The sequence below is a fragment of the Hipposideros armiger genome, unplaced genomic scaffold (assembly GCF_001890085.2).
Source record: "Hipposideros armiger isolate ML-2016 unplaced genomic scaffold, ASM189008v1 scaffold_58, whole genome shotgun sequence".
NCBI lineage: Eukaryota > Metazoa > Chordata > Mammalia > Chiroptera > Hipposideridae > Hipposideros > Hipposideros armiger.
In genome coordinates, this window is record NW_017731408.1 from 870,892 (window position 1) to 879,728 (window position 8,837).

Here is an 8,837-nt window from a genome sequence, read left to right on the forward strand (position 1 = left end):
TTTTAATAGATCCATAAACATTAATACAAACAACCAACCTGTTTTATAGCAGAATACTGCTTTTTGCTGTTATAACTAAATATATCAACCTTCCTTGTGTTATTTTTTTGTATTTAGGATAATTGATTAGTCGCGTCTAAAAATCTAAAATCAAGGTACACAGCTAATACAAAATAATTGATCTAACCCCTATAATTTTAGCCTTTCCAAAGTAAAACCATAAGCCTCTTCACAGGTCAATTTGCTTTTAAAGTAACATGGATGACTCAATGTTGGTGTCTAACACATGATGTTGATCGGCTGATTCATTTTCTACCAATATAGAAAAATGTCATGCTGTATCCTGACACTAAAATATGATGACAGATTAATTATTTACCGGGTGAATTATAACTACAGGAAAAGGAAACAAACAGGAAGAAAATAAAGGATCCTGAATTTGACCACATCCACAATTTTGTGTAAATGTGGAAGAGAAAAGGTTCTTCTGTTCACAGATGATAGTTGGATATTTCTGCAATTAATTTTTGAAGTCTCAAATCATGTTCTGGAAGCACTATCTCAAAACAAGTTATTTCAGTCTCCATACTCATTGAGGCTTTCTTTAAAGAAACTGCCAAACCCAGTACCAGCTGTCCCCTTGGGAACAAGACTAGGCTAACAACAGATATTTCTTTTTGAGCAGTTAATAAATATTAAAAGGATAGATTTGAACTTATCTAAACCCATTCAGTTGAAATAAAGGGTTACCATCAAGAGATTGAATTGTATAGTAAAAATTTAAAACATTTCCATGTTGTTCCCCATAAATGCTTCTCTTTGAACTGTTCTGGTTTTTTGTAAATATTAATTATAGAATAGGTGCCTAGCAATTCTACTGTTCCTTTCTGCCTGGCTCTATCTCTGGTTGTCAGAGTGATCCTTACAGCATTAGTGAAACCTGGAAAAAAACAGGCACCGCAGCACAGCTCATGGTACCCAAACTTCACTTCCTTACCTCCCCTTCCTGGACTCTATCCAAAACATCAGTAAAATTCACAGAGATTCAAGTTAGTAGAGAAGAAAGTAAATGCATATGATTGTTAGACTGCTAGTGAGAAGATAAATTAGCCCAGGGCAATACGCACCAGTGCTCTTTCAAATCTTTATGTCCTTTGAGCCATTAATTCCCCAGAACTATTTATATTCAGCTAGGTTCAGCACAGCATTATCTGAGTCACAATAGACTCATTATTTTGCTAGATCTTTTCTAACTTTGATCAGGTGGCACTCTCAGCCAGAAACAACAGTGTTAGAGCCACAGTAGACTGAGCAAATCCTTCAGCCTATGATCTCCAGTGATTCTCCACCAGGGTCCCCAACGGTTGCTTGGAAATGTGGGAGAGTGTTTGATGGTCTTAATGGGTGGGAACAGGAATGCTAAATGTCTGTAATGCCTGGATTATTTCCAAACAACAAAGATTTGCCATGCCCAAAATACCAGCAATAGAAACTGGTGCTTTGCCCAGACCCCCTCTTCAAGGCCAATACACCCACCCCACAAGTTGCTGGGAGTATCATTTATGTTTCACAGCTATGACCTTCATTGGGCATTGCCCTTTGCTGCAGAGAACTGCCTTGCCCAAGGTTATTCTCTCACCCAGGAGGAACCCATAGATGAGGTCTGGCTGATACAAAGGCCTGCCTTCCTAACTTCATCACAGGAGTATCTCCTATGAACACATATCAGTACAGCTTCTGCGCTCAACTCTCCCTCTCAGACTTTGATTCTACAGAACCCAATGTATGATGGTCCCCTCTGACATGCACGGCTTTAGCTCAACCCTCATTTCCCAGTTGAGTAAAGAAGGGCCTTGAGAAGGTACAGATTGTGTTTAAGAGAGCTAGCTCAGCACTCACTGCACTAAAAACTGTGAGAAGCTTGAGAAAAGGAGAGAACTAAAAGAAAACAATGTACCAGGGCGTGCCAAAAAAAAATGTATGCAAGTGGACACTTTGGTCAACATTGCTCAAGCAGCAGTTTGCCATAATCAGAAGTGTCTGGACCTGATGGNAAAAAAAAGAGGGAATCATTTTGGCTTCCTTTGTAATCCTGCAATTTCTGTATTATTGCGGTAAAATAGAATTTGGAGTTCTATCTCATTCACACATAATCTTTCCTGGGAGGGAAGCCCTTCTCAAAATTGGCAGGCCCTTGCACAGGCATCCTTTGGGGACATCCAGGAGGGAAACTGGTGCAACACAGGCTATGTGTGAATGAAGAAAGAAAACAGACACAGAGCTCTATGGGCCTGATGACCAAGAATTGTCCTCAAGATCACTGCAGATGCCATTAGAAGCTTGCAGAAGTTTGCAGAAGTCTAGGTGAAGAGAATGCATCAGGATAACAGTTATATCAGACTTCCTCTGTCCTGGAGGCACCTTGGCCTCCTACTGAGTGGCCTGTAGAGCCTCTCCACTAAGCAGAATAGGCACCTCTAAGTGCTGCTCTACAGTAGCAGCAGACTTGGTAGCAATAGAGGATGCAGAAACTTTTCCAGGTCAAGGAGAACTCTATTTCCTTGAGATCGTCCACCCGGAGGATTCCCTGATGGGTCTGAACTCTAGCATCTGTGATTCCAGAAAAAAAAAAAAAGTTAGCATAGAATTTATGTATACATTTTGTTTGTTTATACCTGTTGCAAAGATAGATCATATATATCTTTGGAAATTTCCTCAAGTGCAATAAAGCATTTATTTAATTTTAAGCATCTTAAAACATCTTAAAAACATTATCAAATGCTTTATTACATTTGAGGTACTTTATAAAAATATATATGGCAAAGACGAAAAAGAGGAAACCAGGCCAGAGGATACAGTGGGAGACATTAGTAAGACAAAACAAATGTAATAGATAAATCACCAGCTAGCCTAATATTTTTATGGAGAAAAAAGAATGCTCACAAAATTAGAGAATAATAATAATAATAATAATAATAATAATACAAACACTTATAGAGTATTTATGTATTCCAGTTACTGTTCTAAGAACTTTTCATATGTATTGTCTTATTTCATCTTCACAACAACTATGGAGTAGGAACCAGTTTTTCCTTTTTTTACAGGTGGGAGGGGCAGGAAAAATAAAGTAATTTACACTTAGGTGTCGTGCGTTGTAAACAGTAGAGCTAGGATTCAAATCTAGGCAATGGGGTTCCTTGGTCCACTTCTCATCTACTGCTGTCAGCTGTCCCCAAAAGAGAAGGAAACAGGACTACACACACACGTACACACACAAAAAAACTGAAAAGAATGTAAGAGACTACTTTGAACAATACCATGCTAAAAATTTTGAAGACCTAGGGAAATAGTTATAGGAAAAAATATGCTACTAAAATCAACCACATAAAGTAGAAAAAAACTAAACTAAAATCATATGGAAAAAATGAAGGTGTTGCCACAGACCTACCCTTAAAAACTGCTAGGCCCATTGCTTTTTTACATTAATTATTTCAAGATTTTAAGAAAGATATAACTAAGAAATTATTTCAAAAATTGCAGAACATAGGAAAAAGAAAATAAGGTACATAAATTTATTTTCTGAGTCTGGCAGAAACTTGGTACCAAAACCTTATAAAAAGAAGACAGAAGCCGAAAACAATGGGTGAATTTCACTGAAATATAAATGTAGGCCTCCTCTGTAAAATATTAAAAATTTATATCCAGTGGTTTACTTAAAAATGACATTAAAAACATGTTATTAAACAAAGAGTAAAAATGGTTCAACACTAGGGTACCTATCATTGGAAGTCATTACATTAAGAGACTAAAGAAGAACAATTGGATCACTGCAATAGATCCTGAAAACTGCATTTGAAAAAAATTGACATCACAATGATAAAATTTTTAAAGTTTTCAGTAAATGGGGTAAAAAAAAATTCCTTCCACATGATCAAATTATGTTTTGAATGAAAGCAAAAGCAAATATCCATAACAACAAAACACTAGACTCATTCTCATAAGAGATGGAAGTTATCAAATCTTCCCTTCTATTGTTAAAAAAAGGGATAATTTCAAATAAATAAGAAAGAATGAATTATGAAATAAGTATAATTGGGATGACTACCCTCTATGTATTTGAGAAAAAAGAAAGCCTGCTTCACACCCAATACACACAAAAAACAAATTCCAGAAGCAATCAAGTTTTATATATAAAAATCCAATAGCATATTTTTAAAAGTATATTTTACTTGAAATTGTTCTTTCTAAGCATGAACTGAAACTGAAATCTTAATATTTTTCATTAAATATTCAAAAACTTCACAAGTAAAAATTACAACGGTTTTCAAGAAAATAAACCATAAATAAAATTAAGACAAATAGAAATTATTGAGAAACACATCTGTGGTATAGATGACAAAGGATTAATATCGCTAATTAGTACAGGTATTTTTAAATCAATTTTAAAAGATAAACACCAGTTTTTTTAAAAATCAAAAAACATAAAAAGACAATTCATAAAAGAAATGCAAATGCCAATAAGCATAAGAAAAGATGTTCCTTGGACCTAATGATCAAAAGATAACAATTAAAACAACAATGTGATAATCGCCTATCTGTTAAAAAAAATAGTGGGATTATTAGTGTCCAGTAATTAGGGACTCTTCATTGCTGATGGGAGTATAGATTGGTACAACTTTTCTGGCAAGGAATCTGGCATTCTATATGAAATTCAAAATATGCATGCCTTCAAACATGTAAATTGTACTGCTAGGAATGTTTCTAAGGAACTAATCTAACAAGTATTCTAAAACAGATATTTCTGGAAGAAATATTTAAAACATGACATTTTAGGGTCGGCCAAGTGGTGTGTTGCTTAAGAGCTGGCTTGGGACACCAGAGAGCCCCGGTTCGGATCCCACATATGAGGGCCAGTGACACTGCCCTCTACAGCTAAGATGCTGAACAACANTCAAGCTTTCATTCTAGTCACATCCTTTCATTCATTCAAAAATCTTCTTTATGCCATTACAGACCAATGCTGGAAGATTCCTCTGCATAATTAAAATTAAGTACACTTTTTACTCACGGTCATGTCTATGCTGAATAAAAACTCAAAGAGAAGCTAAATTGAATACATTTTATCAATCACCAGCTCTTCAATGTCCTCCCTTAGACCGTTTAACTTTTACTCCCCAAATAAAGCTGATTGTTCACCTGTACTTTTCATGTTTTCATTATAGTTGTGACAGCTCTTGGAAACTTCAACACTGATCCACAAAGAGAAATGCTCATAAATACAAATTAGATGTCTTCGCTATGGTAAAAACTATATAGTGTCACAACAGAAATGACAGAATTTGGAGTTCTCTGATCAGATGCTTTCTATGAAATACGATAGAGCTAGACAAACTTTGAGCTGTGCCTTACGTTATGCTTCCAAGCTATCCAAATATAAAACAAGCACTAACAAATGAGCAACCTTGTCCATTGCAAGGCTTATAAATCAAAGTCACTCAGGTAAGTTAACTGCATTTCCAGTGGGTACAGATTTATCATCAGAGGTCTGATAATCATGCAACCACTAGAAAAAAGCAATGTGTTTTCCATGACCTTGGTCATAATTCACCAACAAGATTGACTTGTAACTTTTATTATTATGTCATGCTGGGCACTCTGTAAGAAAGATTTCAGGATTTTTGGACTTCTGAATGAACTTGCATGTATTCATCTGGTGATTTATTTTTGACATTAGAATTTAGTAAAAAAAACAATCAATATCTGATACCTGAAAAATAGGATAGTGGATAAGAACACTGAACAAAAGCAGGACTTAAATACATTGGATTTTTTTTTTTTTCAAAACGCAAAGCTGGCGAGAAGCTTGAGTGCGTTCAAATGCAGAAGCCTCCAAACTGTCATCTTTTCAGCAATTACTGTATCTCTTACAGCTGGCAACTTCTTTTAGTTGAGTTCCCCAGGCCAAACTGGTAATAAAGCAAGCAGGAATATTATCAAGGTTGAAATTAAGTCAGAGAAGCTTTTAAACATTCCGTTTTGTAAGGAGTTTTATTTTGATCTCCACAAGTGGAGAAAGGCCTGGCTGCCACAAGTGTTTCCAAGAGAGGGAACGTGGTTAAGAGATGCTATCTTTCTAGGCTTTTCAGAGATTAATGAAAAAGTAGAGTAAATCCCTTCAGATCTGGAGGAAACAGGGAAGAGTTGTTGGAACAATGGGCAGCAAGTCAAGGTATATTTACCAAACTTGTACCTTGGCTTCCAAGTTCAGAATGACAGAATAGAAATGATGAGATTTTTAAAAATATTTAAATAGAGATTTTTTGTTTGTTTGTTTTTTGTCTTAAGACAATAGGCCAAGCATCCAGAGGATAAAATGCTGAAGTGCACTATCTGAGGAATTGCTTAAAATGGAAACCCTGATTTGGAATCCTGATGGGACTCCTTCCTGCATGTGTAACTTTAGGCTAGCTGTGTAATCACTCGGGACCTCTAGTTTGGGCTGTTATTTGGTTTGGTTTTGCTTTAGTTTTGCTTTTGCTTTAGTTTTGGTTTCGATTTTAAGTGATAAAAATCTATCTTCCAGAAGGATTATATGAGCTAAAGTATGTAAAGAGCCTGAAACATCTGTTATATAAGAAAGTGAATGACATTGCTTATTAACTCTCTGACAAAGCAGGTTATGGGGTCTCTATGTCAGAAGACAAGGAGCAAAGGCAGAGGGTGAGCAGGAGCCAGCATTCTGAGCTCTGAAGACAGCCCAGGGAGCAACTCCTGTGGAACTTTCCTGACTGCTGGGTGGAAAACTAGTCCATGGTAAAACTAAAGATTCTAACCATGATAGTAACTAATATGCCAGACAAAACAATCCAGTCAAGGTGGTTCTGTCATTACGTATTAGTATTTTCATTCTATAGCTACAGGAATCAAAGGTGAAAAATTAAGGAACTTGTCCAGGTTATAGGCAGCAAACTGGAGACATGGAGCCTAGAGATATATTCTAGAGCCAAAGCAAACCAAGAGCAGGCAGCAAGGGACGTCGAGTAGGTTCTGCCCATGATGAGTCGTGGGTGTTGTGAGGGGTCCCCTTTTATGCTTACAAGCTGGAGTTAACCATTCTTCCAGACACAACTTCCCTTCAATATCCTCCCTTCCTTCCCTGGGCCAGGGTCTGATGGTCCAAGCAGGGGTTTGGGGGAAGACTATCCTACTAGAGAAGCAAAGATGAATAGCAGGATTGAATTCCAGAAGAGTCAAGCTAGGATGAATGGAATGACCGGAAGCAAATATACAACACCAAAATAATAGGCAAGGTTGTTTTGGGTTTTTCCCATACATCTGGGAGCATGCAAAGGATTAAAACTGAAGAAGTCAATGTCGACATCAGCAGAAAGGATAGACACAAGGTCTGAAAAAAGCAGGCAAAGCCAAGAAAGTAAGAAATAAATACACCCGGGAATGAATTAGAAAACCAGGAGCAAAAAGCAGAAAGAAATAAAAGGGTCTGGGCATCTTGCCTTGAACGGGGGGGTGCAGACACACTGCTGAGTGGAGGGGAGTCAACACCCTGGGGGTCAACCTTCAACCAGTGCGTGATGGAAGACCCCGGACTCATGCTCCCACCTCCTGTTCTTGGGGTAGGCAATTCTGAGAGGCACTTTGCAGACTTCTCAGAGATTCAGAGGGAACAATGTTCCCATTGCCTACAGCAACTACCTCAACACCACCTTTATATTGCATTGTTTTGTTTTCTCTTTCTCTGCCTCACTTTCTCATTCTATAGTGTCTCAAATGAGAAAATTCTTCCTGGATGCCAACTGAGCCCATAATTTCCACTGGTAAGAAAAGTTACATTTAAAAGAAACCATAGCTCCCTCTTTGGACAGACACCTCCACCCCTTGGCATGGTAACCCTGTAGGCTATGCAGAAACTCAGTAAAAAGGCAAAGGAAAGCCCACCATTATCGACCCTGTCCTGGAGGAAGGCACTGCTCTGGGAGACTCAGGATCACTGTAAATGCCATCAGAGCCCAGCCTACTATGGTTAGTGTCTGTACATTGCTTAGTGTTGCATGAACTAGGGAATAAAAAAAAAGAGGGAATCATTTTGGCTTCCTTTGTAATCCTGCAATTTCTGTATTATTGCGGTAAAATAGAATTTGGAGTTCTATCTCATTCACACATAATCTTTCCTGGGAGGGAAGCCCTTCTCAAAATTGGCAGGCCCTTGCACAGGCATCCTTTGGGGACATCCAGGAGGGAAACTGGTGCAACACAGGCTATGTGTGAATGAAGAAAGAAAACAGACACAGAGCTCTATGGGCCTGATGACCAAGAATTGTCCTCAAGATCACTGCAGATGCCATTAGAAGCTTGCAGAAGTTTGCAGAAGTCTAGGTGAAGAGAATGCATCAGGATAACAGTTATATCAGACTTCCTCTGTCCTGGAGGCACCTTGGCCTCCTACTGAGTGGCCTGTAGAGCCTCTCCACTAAGCAGAATAGGCACCTCTAAGTGCTGCTCTACAGTAGCAGCAGACTTGGTAGTGATAGAGGATGCAGAAAGTTTTCCAGGTCAAGGAGAACTCTATTTCCTTGAGATGGTCCACCCGGAGGATTCCCTGATGGGTCTGAACTTTAGCATCTGTGATTCTAGAAAAAAAAAAAATATTAGCATAGAATTTATGTATACATTTTGTTTGTTTATACCTGCTGCAAAGATAGATCATATATATCTTTGGAAATGTCCTCAAGTGCAATAAAGCATTTATTTAATTTTAAGCATCTTAAAACATCTTAAAAACATTATCAAATGCTTTATTACATTTGAGGTACTTTATA